This window comes from Channa argus, chromosome 7, assembly GCF_033026475.1.
Source record: "Channa argus isolate prfri chromosome 7, Channa argus male v1.0, whole genome shotgun sequence".
NCBI classification, from domain to species: Eukaryota; Metazoa; Chordata; class Actinopteri; order Anabantiformes; family Channidae; genus Channa; species Channa argus.
The window spans coordinates 7575427-7596675 of NC_090203.1; positions in this window are offsets into that span (position 1 = coordinate 7575427).

Genomic DNA, 21249 nt, shown 5'->3' on the forward strand with positions numbered 1-21249 from the left:
AATGCAACACAAACAGGTCATAGTCTGACAATAATATATTAATATTGTAACTGATGATGAAATATGAATTTTTAACTTTTTGTTTTTCCATTGAACTTATATTTTTCTATCACTCGGGTATAACACACAAATGTATTATCATTATGATTTCAGGATGTTGTTGTTTTTGAAAGAAGACGACGTGTGAGAAAAGGAGAATTCTGCAATGAAGTAAATAGGTGTGTGTTTGTGTTTGCACGTTGGCAAGCACTTATGCAAATTAAAAACACTAAAGAAGAAGACTTCAGGGATATACTAAATAGCTGTGTCTTTGTACGTGCATACCGTTTTATACAGGTAGTTAACAGTGCATGTGTATGTACAATCATTTTTTTGTATGTTGACCTGCTTATGTGTCCATTTCTGGAAGTAGAGAGCTGGTGATGATAACCATTGTCTAGCATCTGCTTTCCAACCACTTGGCCTCTGTGGTACGTGCTTGCAGCTTGCTTCTCGCTCCATATTGATGTTGTGCACCAGGAGGTTGCTTCAGGGTGCCATTGTAGAGGGCGTTAATTTATGCTTTTTTTTCAGGGTGTCCAACACTATGCACTGCAAACATCACAGCACGAGTAAACACTGAGGTGCACTTCCTCTCTCTCCAACCAAAGTGAAAACGAGAATCAATGGAATTAAAGAGAGATGTTAGCCTTGCTGCAAAGAAAAACAAGCCACCTAGGCCTGGGTGAGATGGCCGGAGGCTATCAAACATTAGGGATGGTGGAGAAGTATGGCAGTTAGAACTAACACAACAAAAAACACAAAGTAAGTCATTTTTCCTCACCTCACATCCAGTGTAACAATGCTGTTTAGGTAGGTCCATTGGGGATCCAGAAATACTTTAAAGTGATAAAGATGTTTTGCTACAAGTCAGTTTTTGTGACATTCAACATGCCTGATTAAGATGTGAGCTTAAACTGAACAATTATATCTGACAGAACAAAAAAAAGAACAAATACAAACAGTGTTTCTCAATTCAACTTGCGCTTTTAAAAACAAAGCAAGGACACGCTTCTTTTTTTATTTTTCATCGTTAGGAACGTAACGTTTATCCAGTTAAGTCTGTTAGAGAGGTGCAAGTGGCAGGTGGAGCAGATGGCAGGTGGTTGCTGCCACGCCATGTTCTACTGTTTGACATGAGAGTAACATGTCAATCAATGGCATCCTCCCTGCTTCTCCTATGGGGCCTTGTGCTATTGATTTCACAGTGTGTTGGTGTTCCAGGGGATCTTTACAAACATGCAGAAGATTCCCACCACTGGAAAACATCTTCCAAATATACACCACAAGCGCTTTACCTTATAATGATAAGATAAAATAACTAATTGTGTAGTTACTAATTAGATGAAAAAACAAAGAAATACTATTAGTTTAACATTTTACAGATGGAAAACATCTAGTGAATGTTTCCATTAGAAATGAATACCTGATGATATGTCCGGATTATCATTGATTCCATGCTTTCATGTCTTTCCTAAAGCTTTATCAGTTAAAGTCTATAATTTAATTTATGTGTGTACTTTTGAGTGAATGCAGAACTCTTAAACAGTTTTTAAATATGGCTACACTTTTCTGTCTCATCAACGGTCGACCGTTAATTTGTCTTGTGAGGACAAATCATTACCAGCTCATTAAATCATACCTTCTTCTGTATGGGTGAGGCTTCTATTCTGGCAACAAATATGCAAGGTAATAAAACCCATCATCAATTGGCACCGAATCATAGACTGTTGTGTCTGTTATCAAGGAGAGACATTGATTAGAGGGAATAATAAGGTCCATATGCCTTTGATTTTTTTTTATCATCTTCAAAAACCACAATAGATATGACAGTTTAGTACTAATGAAGTAAAAGTTGTCTTCATTACTAAACGATTCTACAGTATGCGCTGAAATTTTCTTTCTTGCCCTATAGCGCTAATGAAAGCAAAGACATGCAGTCGTTGTTTTAGTCAAGTATTTTGATAAAGTTATGAATTGGTGTGGTGCTGTTATTAATTAAAGATTTAATTGTAATCTCTTTAGGTTTCTCCTCGTAGTAGAAAATGACAGTTTCTTTATTGATCCTGAAATTCAAAGACTGTTCCCTTCTTTTCATGATAACCCTTTCATGCCCAACAATCTTTGATTGCTGAAAAAGGCTTTGCCAACAACGACTTGGCTTAGAGTTTACATTGTGCATATGATCTTTCTATTTGACTCAGTCATGTGCCACAAAGTATAGCTTGAATGCGTGATTAGCATACCGTGGATGCTCTAATCACTGTGCTTGTCTGCTTGCCAGCCATGCTTATTTGAAGCTAACAAGAGGTGGGACAATGAAGCAAAGTGAGGTCACCCATATTGTTATGCAGTGGCCAGGCTTCTTCTCTTTTACTTTTATCTTTCTGAGTCTCTTTTACTTTCTTTTTTCTTCCTTACTTCTCTTTCTACTTCCACTACCACTTCCCTCCACCCTCCCTGTCTCTCTGCACGGCAGAGAGAAGATGTATGCCGGTGCCCAGGTGGAGAGGGGGAGAAATCAATAGTGAGGCTGTTTGAAGTTTTCTGAAAGACTTCCCAGGGAAGACGCTCTTGTCAGGGTGATAGATAAAGCTCGCGCCTCAGTCAGCCCCGGCAAGAGGCGGCCATAGGAGAAGAGAGGAGAGAGCCTCACCTTTTTAAGTGGGGCCCTAATAATAAAACAGCATGAATAAAACATCCTGGCTGAACCACGCGCTGCATTAGCGCTGCCGTCCCGTTATAAATGATACCGGTGGCCCTGGCGCCATTTGGGTAAAAGCCCACAGCACCACTTTAAAAGAGGGCTGCGCACAGCGAAAGGGAGATGGATTGATATGCGTGTTCTGCACTTATTTATTTATATGTTATGGCGCTCAAGGAAGAATGAGGGAGAATTAGTATGTTTTAGTGTTGCAGGGTGACTAATTGTTACTTCATTGTTTGTGTACAGTTGTTATGATGAGCATTGTGAGGTTATCTTCACATGCTGTTCTTTCTCCCCAGTGACCTAAAAAAAGAGATCATCAGAAAGCTACTTCAAAGCATGCAACAATTAGAGAAAAAACTGTAACTAAAAAAATGTTAGACCCTCCCCTCCCTATTCTTGCCTCTACCCTTGTACATATGTCTGCTGTCTCAACAGTGACATCAGATGTCCTCAAGCTTGCTTTCATTGCGTGCTTATCCTGTAGCTAGTGTCTTGTCAAAACAAGAGCAGGTAACTCTTTCTACTACCACATGATTTTATTCATTTACTGGAAAAAGGAATGACAATGTTCATTAAATGCAGAGAGTAATACATTTCACAGCTTAGTCTGTTCATCACAACAATGTCAATATGATGGCAAACTGCAAAAACTACATGGCAGGGCTGTACAAATTCATCATTCATCAGTGGCGCACAATCTGTAGCTTTGAGCTTATTCTCCGTGCCAAAAAGCTATTGGAGCTTCAGCAGAACATAAATCTCTCAGCACTGCTGCCCTGACCTCGTTTGTTTGGCCCTGAACATTTCTTACTCTGGGATTGTGTTGCAAGGGTGGACTACAGCCACAGGGTCCTGGATCAAGGAAAGCTGTCCGAGCCCAAGGGCAAGCAGGGTCAAGTGGCCTGTCGCAGGGGTCAAGAGCTCTCAATAACTTCCCTGGCCCATAGGTCAAACCCTTGACCTCAGCTATGGCCAGACACTTCAGAGAGGCAGAAAGTGAGGTCAAGCCTTTTTCACCTCTGCTTCCTCTGGCTACACAGGTGTCAGAGGCCCCAGTTCCAGAGAAAGGTCAGAGGTCTTAGTGCAAAAGGGGGGTCCACTTTTATACCTTGGATCAGGCCATGATGGACTACTACTTGAGCTGCAAGAGGCAGTATCGACGCTGAGGTAGCAGGTGCTGGAGCTGTAGGCGTATGGGTTTCACTGATCTGCTAAGCAGTTTTTGCGTCAGTTGTTAAGTCCTCACTGGCACACTGCCATCAGGCCTTATTTGTATGGCTTGAGTGCTTAACATTGTTTAACATTCATTTCTCTTAAAACCTCATTATGTCTGTAAGTAAACCTGCTCCTTGGTCTTTGTTTAAGACTCTCCCTATGCTAATATAAACTCCTTGAATATGTAATTACATAAAACTTAAAAATACAGATCTAAGTAACGATTGACACCGAGGGGATTTTATCATCTTTCAGCTGATGTTTTAGTATTTGACTAGGAAGCATATGGAAACAATGTGAAGGACATTGAGGAATGTTAAGACAAACAACATTTTACGAACGTTTGGCGAACACGCTGAGAGTACGGAAAGGGACTGTTGGGAGTTTGTTGCATGCTGTGGGAAGATATGCACCTAAATCTGACAGCACCCCACTGAGACAATCACAGAAGCGGGAGTCTACTTATTTGTTTAGCAGCCACCAGATAAATAACAACATACTGCTCTGAACTAAAACACTCTCTGTCTCCCTCTGCCTCTTGGTCTCTTTCCTGCTCAGATCTCCCTTTCCCCCACCGCCTCCATCGCTCGCTTTGTCTCTTTCTGCACCTTGACAGTTATTTGTATCTTTGTTGCTCTCTATGTCTACCTGTCTGCAGCTACTCACACAGCCAGAGGCTAGCTGTTTCTTCCTCCTCTATGAATTGTAATATCTCCTTCTCGCTTGGTTTTGCTGCCTTTCTGACTCACTCATGTCGTTGTGAAACCACATATCTACCAAACTGGTGTTTTTCAGGAATTAAAAAAAAGTAACCGCATATGTAAATAACCATGCAAGTTTCAATTCAAAGAAAACAGGATTAAGTCCAAAATCGTATTTTTCAGCGACAGCAGAAAGACAATGTTCTTTATGTTTTTGCCACTTTTAGTCCTTTCGTCTTCTGTCCTTGTCGCTATCTCTTTTGCCTTCCCATACTTGTGTCATGGTGGCTGATTTTGAAAGGTTACTCATGAATGTGGGATACAGACTCACTGTGACAGAGTGATGCCTATCAAATAGCCCCAGTTGTAAGTTGATGTCCTGGATATGATACAACCCACGTTTGATTTGAAGACTTTATTTTATGTATTTAAATGGCTTTTCTGGCACTCTGTTTCACTGTGTCCCCTGTTAAGTGAACCCCCACCTGTCCTGCAATAATGTCATTCTAGCCAACGTGTAATCCCTGTGTAGTCCAGGCTGAAGTGTCAGAGAGAACAGTGTGATGGAGAGCGGGAATCTGGTGAGAATAAACACTTTGGCTATGCCAGAAGGCACACATCCCATCCCACCATCTGACATCTTATGAGTATTGTTAAAAAATGCAGAAATTCTACAATGGTTAAAAGGGGACCATTAAAAAATAACTCATTTTAAAAAGAAAAGATAACATGATTTTCTTAGCAAGTTTTAATCATTTCTCTTATTTTTATTTTTATGTTTGAAATTACATTTTTTAACTGCCGTTGCCCTTCTTTGTCTCCTCCCTCTGAAATGTTAAATTAATGTAAAATGATAATGGATAATGAAGGTTATTTTAAAGGCTGCTAGCTAACAAAGTCAGATTAGTTAACTGTTTTTTTTTTTTTAAACAAAAAAAATTCACCAGAAATACCAAGCACGTGTATGAGATCATCAGCAGCATAACATCGATCTGCATTAAAGCTTTCGTTCACGATAAGGTGGTATAATCAGTGTCTGAAATTTATGGACATATTAGAGCCACTCCTGTAGACTGCTGGATAGATCATGGTGAAGAGTGTGACAATTAAATGTGTTGCTTTTCACTTGTGTATAACAGGGTCAGGCATTTGAGGGATGAACCTTTAATTGTTGTTTTCTAAGTAATGATGGATAGATATTTTAGTTAAAGCAGGTTAAAAGTGATGTTTATGCCAGGCTATAAGATTTTATTTAAAAAAGTATCTGTTGTTGTGAATGTCATCAGTTGTGCTACGTTGCAGACCTTGCAAAGTCTTGTCACATTGCTGTTTGTTGCAGGTTGCCACTTACAATACCAGTTCTGTGTGAATGAGAGCTTGACAGGGGATACCTTGGCTGTATTGCTCCTGGTTCTGTAATTAAATTTACAGATGAAATATCAGAACGCCAGCGAGAGTAGAAGCCAAACCCCGAAGAGCTCAGACCGAAAGTGCTGAACAGCACATTTTGCCAGTTTCTCCCTTCACACAGGCTTAATGTTACTGGCCCCCGACAGATGGAGCCCCGCTAAAATAGCAATGGGTGCGAGGTTGGCAAGGGCCATGCGATGGAGGTCCGTGAAAATTTATGAAGTTATTGATTGTTTGGCTATTGCTAACCTTCACCCGTCACATGAGGGAAAGGGGAGAAAGATAATAAAAAAAATTTTGAGTGGGTCTTTTTTCGGTTTCTGCCCACACTGTCAAATATTAATCTCAGAATTTTTAATTTTTAATCTGGACAGAGCGGGAAAATAAATGCCTCTGTCCGGCAGGCCATGGTAAATAATTAAAATTGAAAATTGATTGTTTGCACCAGAGCTGGGATTTATGGGATAGGGGCTCCACTGCACCCCCGGGGGACCCACTCCTACGTCTGCACACACCGGCCTCGTTCCCGTGTGCTAAGCATTTTTTCACATTATTCTCCACCTAATATGCTAAGGAGAGTGTGTAGGGGGGGATGGAAAAGAGAATGGAAAGGAACAGTGGAGGTGTGCTTTGTTAGATGACTACTAGTGTGTGTGTGTGCGTGTATATGTATATTTACAATATAAAATATAAAAGATAATGCATTCGAGCATTTCCCTCTCTTCTTTCACTGTCCTGTCAATAAATATAACAAGGTTAGTTTTATAACCGTTTAAGGAATTTGATTTTTTTCAAGTTATATTCGTTAATGCCCAATTAAAAACAAGCAACAATCGATGGCGGTGAAACTACTTCATAACCGCCTCCCTCTCAAACCCCTTCACCTCCTTCCATTTCTATTCCTTCCAACTACCGTCCCTCTTTGACACCAGGCAATACGTAATGCACTTCTGAACAGAAAGACTCGCCTCCTGTCTGCGTGGTTACAAACGGAGGAAATGTCCTCGCCTCCCCACTGTGGTGGCCCCCCATGTCAGCTTCACCTGACTAATGAATGCTGGGAAAACAAATAATGATCCTGTGGTTAAATTAATGAGGGAGCGAATGCGCCTTGCCTAATGTTCATTTTTTTTTATAATGGTGACCAGCTTTACAGCCTGTATGTGGGTGTTCACTATAATAATAATTCACTTTATGTTGCCTTTCACACCAGGATGAATCTATCTTGTCACCTGTAGCTCATGTTTTACTGGTGTATCCCTCTGTTGTGGCAACACCATGTCCATTTAATCATAGTCAGGATTGTAGCCAAAAATCCCAAAATGTACTACAATTTCTATATGTTTTATATGAAACAGTTGTTTAATTAGTTTTTACATAAGCTGCACATTCTCCTATAACATTATTAGACTCAGAGTTCAGTACTTGAATTATGTTGTCCTTCAATTGTGCCACCTTACAGGGTTGCTCTCCAAGCACTGTGTTGGCAAAAATTCAAATTTTTTTTCCTCTCCCTAGTTGCTGGCAGAGAACAGTAAGATAACCTCAGTGGTTCTATCTTAATAATTAAAACACAGTGGTATGAAGTAGAGCGCTGCTCCTTTATTTATGAGAGAAGCATGCACAGTGAAGTGATTGTGTTGAAACCGGGCAAGTCCTTGATCCCTGACATAAAGGTTTGTATTTTGAGGGTATATTTGAATATCAATGCAGAGACATGATCACCCCTCTAGCACGGCCCAAACACACACCCTCACTGACGCACCTTACCCTAGACAAAATCTCACACACACAAACACACACACCGCCATCAAGATTTAAGAGCAATGAGGAGAAGAACCATGATCAAACACACATCAGTCATCTGTCAGTGAAATGCACACATGTACAGTATGCGTTAGCATATACATATATTCACATTTAATCCTGAATGTCGCCTCCCTTTACAGACCTACATATCAATAAAAGGTCTGTTCACCCACTTTTATAAAACAAAACAATCTGCTGCAAACACATTTCATTGTGACTACGTTCTGCAGCAGAAACAAGTGTGTTTTGTAAATTTACGAAAGTAACAGGGATATTGTTGTTAGAAAAAGATGTTTCTGTTTTATTTTTCTTAAATGCAATTTTTCAGATCTGCGAGCACCAGAAACTAAATGTTATTCACTGCCATTTTATTAATGTGGGGGCAAGAATCTTGTACATGCTCATCTCAGAACCTGAATGAAGTAAAGCAGAACCATCTGCATGACTGAGAAAATTCATATTTCTTCTTAATTTAGCCCAATCAGCCTTTTTTATGTAGAGCACTATCACATGTATTTGTATCCCCATCCTCAGCCGTGCAGTGCCGGTCCCAAGCCAGGTAAAACTGGGGAGGGTTGCATCAGAAAGGGCATCCAGTGTAAAAACTGTGCCAATATGACCTCAGAACAAATAGTTGGCACACGTGCAAGTATATATCTCCCTCCTACCACCAATCCCCCACCACAACCAGTAAAGACAGTGATGGTCCACTGTGGCTAACAGGCACTACTTTACTGGCAATGTAATCCATCAATCCTGGTGTAATTTTCCCATGCATCAGTAGCATGTACGTGTGCGCTGACAACACACAAAGACTAAGAGCCTTTTCCACTGTTGCCACCACCCCAGAAAGGGAGCTCTGAAGAAATCAATTACTCCCAGGGCGGGCGTGTGAGGCTGCGGGCGAGAGCCCATACATCCACTAGGGGAATTATTTTGGAGAGAGAAGGAAAAGGCGGGAGGAGGGAAAAGGTGGAAGGATGTGGCCTTGCCGGGGTCCCCCATCTACTGTAGCTCAAAACTCTAATCCCTCGAGGCGATAGAGGCCCATCTCCTCACATTACCGTGCCGATACACTTCTCAATCCTGCAGGCCCGCCGACTCATTAGATCCGCATTAGCTTCTCATCCCTGAGCTCGGTCCCAAATTGTCCGATCAGAAGCACAGGGGAAAACAATACCTATTCAGCAGCATGATGCATATACACACATGAATGAATATGTTCACTGATGGGCTTGCACTCGCACAAACCCGCACACACTCTCAGACAGTATGGGATTATTAAGTACTCTGCATTTGGGCAGTCAGATGTGTAGGGGTTTTAGGATACGAATATAAAAATATATGCTCATATGTGTGCCTGTGTTTAATGTGGGAGTGATCAGGGTTATGTGTAAAAATAAGATAAAACAGTCAACCTGGCAACACACACTGGCCCAGTGCATGTACACAAACACATGCACACTCACTTGCCTACTCCCATCTATATTTTACTGCCAATGGGTTTTCTGTGACGACATCGATATCACAATATTATGTACAACTTCACCTCGTTGGTGAAAAAATGAAGATAATACAAATTTACTTCTGCGAGGTTTTTATGTATATGAATCTCAATTCGATATATGTCTCCATACATCATTTGCAGTAAATGACATGTATTATTGTTATCACATTTTTTTAAAAGTCTTGCCATTGACCTGCGTTGTTTCCATACTTCAGGCAGAATTAACTTCCGCCTTACAACTGAGTAAATATATTCCCTTTTTTAGAATGATATCGTACACTGTCTTTGCTTTCTCTTTGGGCTTTGATGGGATTGAATAACCTTGTTTACACTGTTCGTGCATGTATGAATGTTACAAGCTGCTGTGATTACCTCAAGTATATATATTTTTTCTTTTTCCAGACGTGATTGTTTTGATGTCCTTGGAAAGTTTCAGATCGACTTTAGTGTTTCACTGAACATTGTGTGGGCATATCTAAGTTTGTGCATATGTGTGTGAACAAGTGAGAAGCAAGGTTGCAGATTTACCGAACTTGCTAAACCTGTGAAATATATATTGTAGTGTAAACAACTGTGATCTTTTTGCTTATGTTGTAAATCATCAATGTTTATGATCAAACAATAATGAGTAATTTATTTGGCTGTTTTCTGATATAAAAGTACTTGTTAAGTGAGTAGAAAAGTGCATATACAGACATTTTAATATTACCAAAATCATTTTAAAGTGAAGTGTTTCATACATGAATTTATTAAATTTTTTTCTTTGGCTTGCGGTTGAGCAGTTCATCTTTCTCCTCTAATATTCTCCTTGATGCTTCTAAGCTCCTGCCATATACATTGAGTCATAGCAAAGGACGAAAGCTTTCTCTCCTTATCGCAGCGTAGGGGGCCAGAGAACCAGAAGGTTGGTGGGGAGAGGGAGCAAGAGGGAGAGAGAGAGAATCTTTAGGCCTGGCTGAGGTCTCGGGTCATTAAATATCCATACTGAGGAGGAGCGCTCAACACTTCCAAACTTCCAGCTGCATCACACTGCATCGTCCCGGTTTTAAAACCACACCATGCTCTCTGTCACCGTGTACCTGCCCTCCTTGCCTTACACGCTTTCTGTTTACAACCTCTGGAGACTCACATAGGCAGGAATAAGCATGCACACTGATGAACACACACACAAAATTATCCCTCAGCCAAAATCCTTACACACTCCATTCGTGCTTTAAAAACCGAGCTCCTCCATCAGAAATTGTTTCACAAACACTGACCTGGCGACCCTGCTAAGTACAGGAAAGATTCAGGGTCTACCCATACCATCACATTCACACACTGAAAAACTCACACTCACCACTACACAGAGATGTTCTCCTATCTCAGGACCCCCTGTGATTCTATTAATAGGTAATACACACGACTATTAGCATGCATGGAACCCCCCCCTGCACTATTAATAGGACATGTCCAAATCACTGCTGTCGCATTAGCGGCTAACCGCTGCAGCACAGGGAGTTTTAAGTGTTGCTAACCGAGCGTGCCTGGTTTATTATGCCTTGTGTGAATAATAAAGTACCCCACTCACTCTCTCTCCTCGTCATCTCTATTTCTCTAACTCACTCTCTCTTTCTAACACTCTCCCCGCCTGCCACAGCCTCTCCCCGTCACAGCTCCCCTATATACATGGGTGAACTTGGCAGAGCGCTTTGTTTGAACACTGAGTAACTTGCCTTGTATTGTGAATATTTAACTTTCTCTGCTGGTCTGTGGCTAACATTGTTACAGAGGGGGGGCCCGATTAGAGGGCCATACAACACATAAGCTGCTTGGTTCTTTTTCTGTCTTAGTAGATACATACAATACAGTATGTAAAAAGTAATATATAATTGTCTGAGTAATTTTGAGCGCTTGGTATATTTACTACAAGCAAAGAAGATTGTGGGTACTTAGTGTAGGAAAGGTGTTTAGTTTAAGAAAAAAAAGATAATTCATCATTCGTAATCATTCCGTCATTGTAAGAAGAGCTAAAACATTTTGTGGATTCATAATATAGGGGACTGACAAACATTAGTCAGAATGTATTTTGATTATTGGTTCAACATTTCAGAATTTTTTTTGTAGATTTCATACTTTTCTTTGCATATTTGCAGACAGAATGATTACGTGACTAATTGATGAAAGAAAGGAAAATAACTCACAGAACTAAAAGTATTCTGTAGTTTCAGTCTTATGTAGTAAACTGTGATCCATTTTCCATTTTAAAGAAGCATAAATAAAAATTTTTTTTGAAAGGTGAACTGCTGAGTACTAAGATTTGTAGATTGAATGCAAAAATCAATATGCCTAGCTTTTAATAAAGCAAGGCAAAATATTTCTAAAATTTTACAGACTCTACTTTACATAATCACAACTAGTAACTTTATTTAGTCGGGTGTACGTATTGTTCACATCATGAGGAAAATTTGTTGCAAAATGAGAAATGCACCAATAAAAAAAAAGAGCAAGATCTAAGCAGAATTCTGAAGCGTGGTCAAAAGGTAAATTAATAAGAATGATCACCATCAAGACAATATAAAAATCCCCCCTGAAAGTCTATATATCGAATAGTGAAGACAACTTTAAAATAACTGTCATTTCATGTTGCAATAGAACAACGTGTGTCTCTATATCATGTAGGACCTCCTAAGCCTTCCTCTTTTTTGCTACTTGTCTAACTAGGTTTCCCATCTCTCGCTTTCACCCACACCCCCACGATCCTCTCCTCCCTCCTTTTCTCCTCATGTCTTTACTCTCTCCTTCGTCTTTTCCTCCCTCATCTCGTGCAGAGGAGGTCCCACGGGAGGGCTTTTTCATGGAACGCCAACAAGCAGAGAATAAGATTTGAGGAGTCTTAAATGTCCCGCTAAACTGTGTGTACTCTTGCCTCTCCCACTTTTCCGTTTCTCTCTACCCTTATCTGTTGGTCTCATTACCTTGTGTTTCACACAAGAGCCTCTTTTCTCTACACACTCTGTCACTTTCTAAACAGTTTGTTTTTTGTTTAGTGTAAAAGTGGGTCTGTGTAAAGGGTTTTTTCTGGTTTTGATTTGAATGGAAAATCATGAAGTGGCTTTTTATTCTGTTCATAGAAATGCTAATCTATACTGTAAACTTTGAAATAAATGCACATTTTGGCATAATTAGGTAACAAATTACACACAAGGACATACAGTTCAGTAATACTAGTCTTAATTGTTTGTTATATCTTAAGAAAATCATCAACAACCCCTTTCTCCACAGTATAGCGTAATCTAGGTAGGTGGATATTCACAATCTTGAATTTAAGTCACCAGAGAAAAATTTGTTTTCATCTCAGAAAGACAACGAGAATTATTTTAGAGCCCACCATCATTTTCCCCTTCCAATCTCTGTTTCTCTATGTTCCAGGGTCATGATTCTTAATGGGCCAGGACCAGACTTTCATCCCAGCCCTCTTGGATTTGCAATTAGTCTATCATAAGGTCAAGGCCTATGAGCAGGACCCCAAACAGCAGTGGCCCATTATTTCTCAAGGAAATTGATTATTGATTGGGAACAACAACAGCAGTGATTGAGAGTGGATGGAGAAGGACAGGCAGAGGGAGAGGACGCTTAAGCGAGTGACTGAGGGCTCAATAAAGAATGATTGAAGCATGTCACACAGCAGGCATATTGACTGGACAGGAATCATAACAGAGAGAGGCCACAGTTTACCTCGAATCCTGCTCATTCCTGTCTTCGTCCTTTCCCTCCTCATGTCTACATTATTTCTTCCTTCATCTTGCAGATTTCTCTTTATACTTTACTTTACTAATATAGTTCACTTCATTGTCTATATATATGTCTATATGTTTATGGTTCATACTGTATAATTACAGTACAGATTATTTTATTTCCTCAAGTGTATCTTTTTGTGTGTGTAATGAATGTCTGTTGGTCTGTGTGTGTGTGTGTGTGTGTGTGTGTGTGTGTGTGTGTGTGTGTGTGTGTGTGTGTGTGTGTGTGTGTGTGTGTGTGTGTGTGTGTGTGTGTGTGTGTAGAGGGAGGCGGGGGGGGCATGATCCTGCAGTGTTGACAGGTCTCTTGCATGTCCTGGCCACTCTAGACAAACCAAGGTTGGGTTTAATCTTATAATGGCTGAGAGAAGGCCTCCTTAAAGCAAATCACAATGCATTGACCAAAAGACTCATGCATTATTCAGAGTTCTTTTTTTTTCATATCACACGACCTCAGCAATGCTTACATATGCACACTTAGCAACACACACATGCTCAGTTGTGCTAATGTTTGTGTGTAAAGTGCATGTGTACTCACTGCTGGATCTTTACAGAACCTACTACCAGTCAGACAAGACTTTGTTTTAATAGAAATAATTAATATGTATCTCTTTTTGGATCACATTAGTGCACTTGAGCTAATTGAGGTATCTCTTGGGTCAAAACTGCATTCCCATATTCTGTTGCATTCGGTTTACAAAAACCTCTTTCATTCATTATTTCCTATGAAAACAATTCATGAGAAATGTTTCTCAGTGCAAACAATGAGACTTGTGATATCCAGCAGATTCTACCAAAAAGATTTGGGAAAATCTGTAAAATATGTGTAGAGTATGTTTGTTCTTAAACATCTGTATCTTATGCTGCAATGCTCCCAGTCACCCTGTAGTGGCCAAAACACTAATTACAGCCCAATTAAATATTCATTAACAGACCTATTAGAAAGAAATGGGATGTATGAAACACTATTGCGGTTGACAGTTGACGGTTATCTTTTTGATATTTCCTTTTTCAGTAATTAACATCACTATTTAGCAGGCAATCAAAAAGTGTGTCTAGGAGACTCAGTTTAACCAGTGCTGTACTCTATATATGGTGTTTGAAATTTTCAGCTAGGCAGCACGTTGATCATTTGAGAAATTTAAAATAGCTTAAACGCAAACTGAAGACAAGGATAATTTTGGCCTTGCTGATATGTGTGCCTTTGATGCTAGGTTAAAATACACGTTCACACACATACAGGAGCACAGACACAGAAACACTCACACTGACACACACACTGGCCCAGTCGCAGTAGGGTTTGTATGCTTAGCCCCTGTGTGTCCTGCCTTCCCCTAATTGGCTCCTCTGCAGCAGAGCCCTGCCACTGAGACTCAGGGTGTGCCCCTCTTTTCCATCCGTCCATCCTGCTCCTCGTTTTCTTCTGCCTCACCTCCACCCTTTACCCTTACGCTCACCTACCCACCTCCTTTCAGAGCACCTCTGTGTGTTATTTGCCCGTTATCCCCTTTCCTGCAGCACACCAAGACCAGCAGTGTAATCCATAGCAAAACTGAAATTTGTAGGCTATCAGATGTTAACATTTCAAAATAATATTAAAAATGAATCCTAGATGTGATTCCTAATTTTGGGTGCATGCCTCCTGTTTGAATTATTTTATTTAACTTTTTTTACTTTCTACTCGGGGCACTCTGAGCTTGCCCTTAAATTGATTTTATATTGTAAAACTAATTGACAATAACAAAATGTCTTGATATACTTCTATACCATCCGTTTTATTTTTCTTCGTGGTGTTTATTTATTTATTTTATTTGGTTTTTCCATGTTTTGAGATGGTTGACTCTATTATTTTGCTTGATATTCCGAGGTGTGGTTAAAAGGTACCAGGCCAGCAAAAAGTTATTATATTCATCATCTAAACTGTATTTTTCCAGGTACACAATAGAACTTTTGAAAGGAAGTTTTGTTCATTTTATTATTGCTTGTGAAGCCTCATGCTGACTGTAGGTCATAGTTTAGGCACTGCTAAGATATATTCAGCCGTACGTTATTGATGATGTAAAACGATGTGTGATTAAATTGATTTATTTGTTGTTGTTGTTGTTTTGAAGCAGAGTTTTGCAGATTTGTGTACAGAGCTGCAGATACAGACAGTTGGTTTCAATTTATTTTAGGAATAGTGTCCCATTTCAAGAGACAGCTTAGTATTTGGCCTGAGGGGACACTTATAAACACATGAATATGCCCCGACCCAGACACAAAGAGATGACACCATACATAAACCCACACACTCACACATGCATGCACACAGATATGTGTGGAAAGATAGACACAAACACAGACAGTGTGGACATAAGCAAGACTGTGCAAGGTGTTTGATGCATGCATAAATATACTCATGCATGCATGAATGCGTGCACACACACACACACACACACATACATGCAGGCCCATGCTTCTGCTCACCTTAATTGGCCCACCAAGCATCACTTAAGAAGCCTTTGAGAGAGACTGTGTGAGATAGACAGGAGGAGAAGGGGGGAGTTCAGAGATGCAGACAGAAAAAGGAAAGACAGAGTCCTGGAAAGAATGAGAAAATCAGGAATTGGGGAGAAAGGGAGGGCAGAAGGCATGAGGAGGAGAGTGAAAGAAAGCTCTCTGTGTATTTCTGGGGGTAATTACAGATGCAGATTTGCATTGCCACTTGCAACATGGCTGAATTCATTTCCATCTTCGCTCTGCCCTTCCCCAGCGCCCCTGGGGAGGCAGACACAGAACTGTGAGTGTGTGTGTGGTTGCGGGTGTGTGTTTGAGTGTATATGAGTGTTTAAGGAGGAAAATCTGGGAATCTGCATAACAAGCTTGGAAAGAAAGGAGGAAAAGGGAAGAATAGTATGAGAAAGGAAGTCGGTGTTCTGAAGAGAGAAGGGCCTGTGTGTATGTGTGTGTGTGTGTGAGAGAGAGAGAGAGAGAGAGAGAGAGAGGCAGGACATCTGTGACGTACTGAAGCAGGTACAGAATGATAAAATTCATCTAATTCTTATGCATTATTGTGTAGGGCCACGGTGTTACGGAACATTTAAAATATTTTCAATCATATAGAATTTAATATTGAATTAAATATTGAATTACCAAAATAAGCGAACTACATAGTCAGGTTTATGTAACACAGTGACACAGGTCAGCACCAACACGGTGACCCTGTCCCTGAAAAGTTAACACAGCAAGACATAACTTTCCATTCTCACTATTGGACTTTTATACCAAAATTGTGTTTTGGTGTGAAGTGCAAGCACTTACATTCTTGTTTATAACTATATACTGTAGGAACAGTATAGTCAGTGCCCCGTAGTTTCATCCATCACAGAAACATATTTGAAAGTCAATTTAATCCATTCCTCAGTGATTGATAGCTCAACCAAAAAAAATGAATTGGACTCCTGCAGTAAACCCAACCTCCCCACTGTTGCTTGCAAAATAAAACAGAAGAAAAAATATATTTACCACGGTTGTCTGACCCTTTCTTTGCTTTTAATTACAGGGAATTGATTGATTAAACTTTTATTTATTACTTATTCATTAATTAATTTAAGCTATAATTATTAATAATTAATCAGAGAATCATTCCTCTTTTAAGGTTCGGTACCTGCCCCCTCTAGACACAAACAATAGACTCAAATGTTGTCATTAAAGCTATAGGAACCTGAAACATTCACATGTTTCTGTTGTGAGAGATTACAGGTGTTTGATGCCACAGCCAAACCCCCTATGGTGTGTTTACCTCAAGACAGTCAGCAGAAGATTGATGGAGAGCTACATGCTCCCTCAGCACACTGGTGTTTGTGTAGTGACGGCAAGCGGCCACGAGGGGCTTACTGATCGCGGCACTGTGTGTGTGTGTGTGTGTGTGTGTGTGTGTGAGAGAGAGAGAGAGAGAGAGAAGTGGCAATAGAAATGGTAGAAATGGGCTGTAAATGTACAAGTCAGCCAAAACAAACATGCATTTTTTGTGGAACCTTTCAGTTTCTGTGTGTGTGTGTGGGGGGGGGGGGGGGGGGTCACATTGTTTTATTTCTAGAAAGCCCCTTTGTTTTGCTGTTTTTATGTCTTCATGTTTGTTTTTGGCCAGTGTCTCTGGAGAAACAAAGAAAGAGAGACGAATCCCTGAATCTGTCTCAGTTTTTTCATCCCTTTGTGCAACCAAACGTATACAAGGATATGCACATACACACATCTTTTCCTGCAAGACCACCTGGCTTCCCGCTGCCAGTCCGCCAGCGAGCTCAGCAGCCTGAGACTTGGCCCGATTAATTATCTTCCTGCTAATTGAATGTAGAGGGACTCTATAGGGATGGGTCATTAAACTGATGCAGCGTATGTTTGTCTCCACTGTTTATCTGTCCACAGCTAAAAGATACATCAGACACAAACACACACACATACACATATGCAAGGGTACCAATATCCACTTGTGTGCTTACAAACAAATAGTGCTTGTGCACACAAGCTTTCATAGATATCTTAGTCGGTCAAACAAGTTCATAATTGCACACGTACACACACATTCACCTGTGATAAATACATTCAGAATGAGTGATGCACCTAGTAATTCTATATTATGGTTGTCATATTTCTCAGAGCCCAAGGTGATGATATCAAATTTCTTGTCTTGTCTGACCAGCACGAACAGCAAATTATCATTCAAAACTGGAGCAAGTAGAAGTTGAATTGTTTTCTTTACAATCTTTTTAAGCACCATAGCTAAAAGGACATTACTTTCTATTGAATCTGCTGTGCCCCCCTTTGATTAAAAAATGACATCCGTACAACACTACAAGCTCTTACACACACACGTTAACACACACACACACACCACGTGCTGGGGCTGGGGCCTTACGGAAGTCTTATTAATAGAGTGTATATGGGGTTAATTAATGCAAAGCACTTTAGGTGTGACAAGAAGCCCCTTGGTCTCAGTATTAAGCTACATTGTTTCAGTGCTAACGAGGGGCCTCTCAGGGGAAGTGGCTCTCTTTTTCTTGTCTTCTCCCCTGTCTTTGTCTTTATCACCTCCTTCATGTTACTGATGTCATGTAATCCTTGATACTGTGACTCTGTAATGATGTGCCATTCTGGAGACATTAGACAAGGGAGTGCAATGTTGATGCACTCTTCTTGAATGGGGTCATTTCTGTGCGAAAAAGAAAAAACTAAGGTTCGACAGAAATAGAGATTAATCAGAAATGAAAGTAACTGTTCTTTCGTGTCCTTGTACCCATGCAGTATATTATTTGGAATATCTACATCCATGAGTTATGGTGTCTAAAAATAATGATCTTTCTTTTCAGGTTACAGGTTTCATTGCCCTTTAATTTATTGTGACTTTTTCCACTTTTGTAAAAAAAAAAGTGAGAACAATCAAAGTAAAAACATGTCTCTATAAAATCATTTAAGTTACCAATTTTAAATTCAAAATACTTGCATAAGTATTCACTCTCTGTAGAAAACAGTTTACAGTTGACTTTAACCTTAACATTTTTTGAGGTTAAAGGCCAGAACATTTTTTAGCCACTTGCCGCATATTTTAGTTTTGCTGTTACAAGGCACCACTGAATCATAGTTCTCAGTCAAAGGTAAAAACTGCTAGTTAGCTTAACATCTAACATTTATAGAAACATTCATTATTTCTCTAACCATCTGCAAAATGGACTGCTGGAGGGTGCCTGCTCTGGCTCTGGTTGAAAGTCTAAGATGAAGAAAGAAACGGAGATAGAAATCACAGGAAATAGGTCCACTAGTCCAGGAGATTTACCTTGATGATGGTCACTTCATGGCCTCTTTTAGGATGATTCTGGACAGTTTGGTAATCAGCTGTCAATCATCAGGTCTCTCATTTCATCTTATTGGACAATGAAAAAGTTTTCTGCTCAGAGTGTGTAGAGCACTGAAAACACAAAGCGCATCCCAATGCAAAATGCTTCACTCTCATTTTATTATCAAAGAGTTACTTTCTTTGAATTTAAATATCAATATCGCCAACAGCTGCTTTTTTGTTTTGTTTTCTTACCCGAAAAATGAGCCTGAGCTGTTTTCCAGTGTATTTGTACAGTATTTAAGTAGTCTGACCATGTTACAGTACCGCATATGAGTCCCATTGTTACAAAGAGGCCCATTCGCGCCACATGCCTGGGCCCATATAATGGGTATTTTAACAACTCGTCCGGTGGTAATGGAGCCTGGCTGGACCAGCGAAGATGGATCAACCCAGGTGGGAATGAAGTGGGTGATCTGGAAGGATTGGTGTGGCCTAGAGGTACTTGTAGAGCACCCAGTGACCAAGTTAGATCCCAAGTATCCACCCTTACCGACACTGTAGGTCCACGTTTTGGTGATATGTTGACAAGATGGAGGGTAGAGGATGTTTTTTGGGTTAAGGGTTTTGAGTTTATTCATGCGTATGTCCACCATTGTGAATGTCTTTGTTCTTATATTTCTAATATCTGTGTGCTCACAGATGACAAACAATGTGATGCTAAACTGACATGAATGTGAAGCATTCATTCTAATCAACAGAATCCCCCACATACACCACCCTTCCCCTTCAAAACTCCACACTACCAAAACACAACATGACTGTGCTGGTATTTCAACTGGACCTTTGAGGCGAGAGGCAGCTGATGTTATAAATGGTCTGTGGTGGATAATGTCAATACTCTGTGATTGGACTGAGCCTGCTGAGTCGCTAAAGGTCAGGGAGGAGCACATAGCTGATTGTTTTCCAAAGACAGCCCACTAAAGTTTGTCTGATAGGGGTCATTTAGTTTAAGACCTGCTCAGAGGCGAAGTTATCAGTCTGTGTCACTGATGCTCCCTCCTCTAATAATACTGTTTATTTGAAAATAAAGGACTTTTTGTAGTCTAAATTCACTTAGGTAATTTTCAATAATTTAATTAATTTGCATTGTCAGAAATAATGAGAGCTTTATGTCATAACTTCAGCTCATTGAAAGCTGAACAGGCTGTTTCTCATACTGTTCCATTTAACTATATATGACTAGTTATGAAACTATAACTGCAGTTCTGTCAAGACAAAAAAATAACATGTTGAGTTCTAAGGTTTGTTTATATATAAAGCATTAGCTGCTCTGCACTGGATTTGTGTAGTTACAGTCGTTACGTTCCTAAATTAGTGCTCTACAACTCCTCCGTATTAAATAGAAATGTCAAAGAAAAACGGCAATCAGTAATTTTCATATTACAGCATCAGAAATGGAGCATTTAGAATTGGATTTGTGAACATTTCCCCCCTTTTGATGTTGCGAGTTGTTGGGTAGCTGATGGAGTGGGATTCGAACCCACGACCTTGTGCATCCCAACCCAATGCTCTCACGGTGTCACCGCAAAATTGCGATTGCACATAGGGTAAGACATTTGAGCCACACTAAATGTACACATACAATTAATGAATAAAAAAATTAATAAAATACAAAACATTACAAATCTTACCTTGATTAATTTGTTTAAAATGAGATCCTCACAGTTTTACTTACATCTACAGTATTTCTGCAGATTAAAAGGTTTTCTTTGATTTAAAGTTACTAAACTAAATATAATAAACTACAGATAAACATTTTAACAGGAGTGATACATAAAAGTATCTATATTAAACTTGCACATTTACATTCTGCCATTCACATATACCACAAATGATTAGCCCTATAAATATAAAATAAATATTATTATACCCCCAATTTTTTGATAAATGGGCGGTAAAATGTTTTATGTGAGTAAATGATTAATTTCTTCGTTGCCACGGAAGAGCACCTATCGTTGCTACATCTCATATCCTCTTACAGCCTTTAAAGACGCTTTAATCTCAGCTGTCTTAATGTCCATTAAAACACACACGCCACTCCAAACGCATGTGTGCATTTATTATCATCTGCTAACCAGGGCTTTTAGGTCTAATTTTACTGACGATGTTCCTTTTGTGGTATATCTGTGAAAAGTGATCTGAAAACACAAGATGCAAATGCAGATATTTGCTGTCCCATCCGCCCACATCATTTGGAGGGTTGC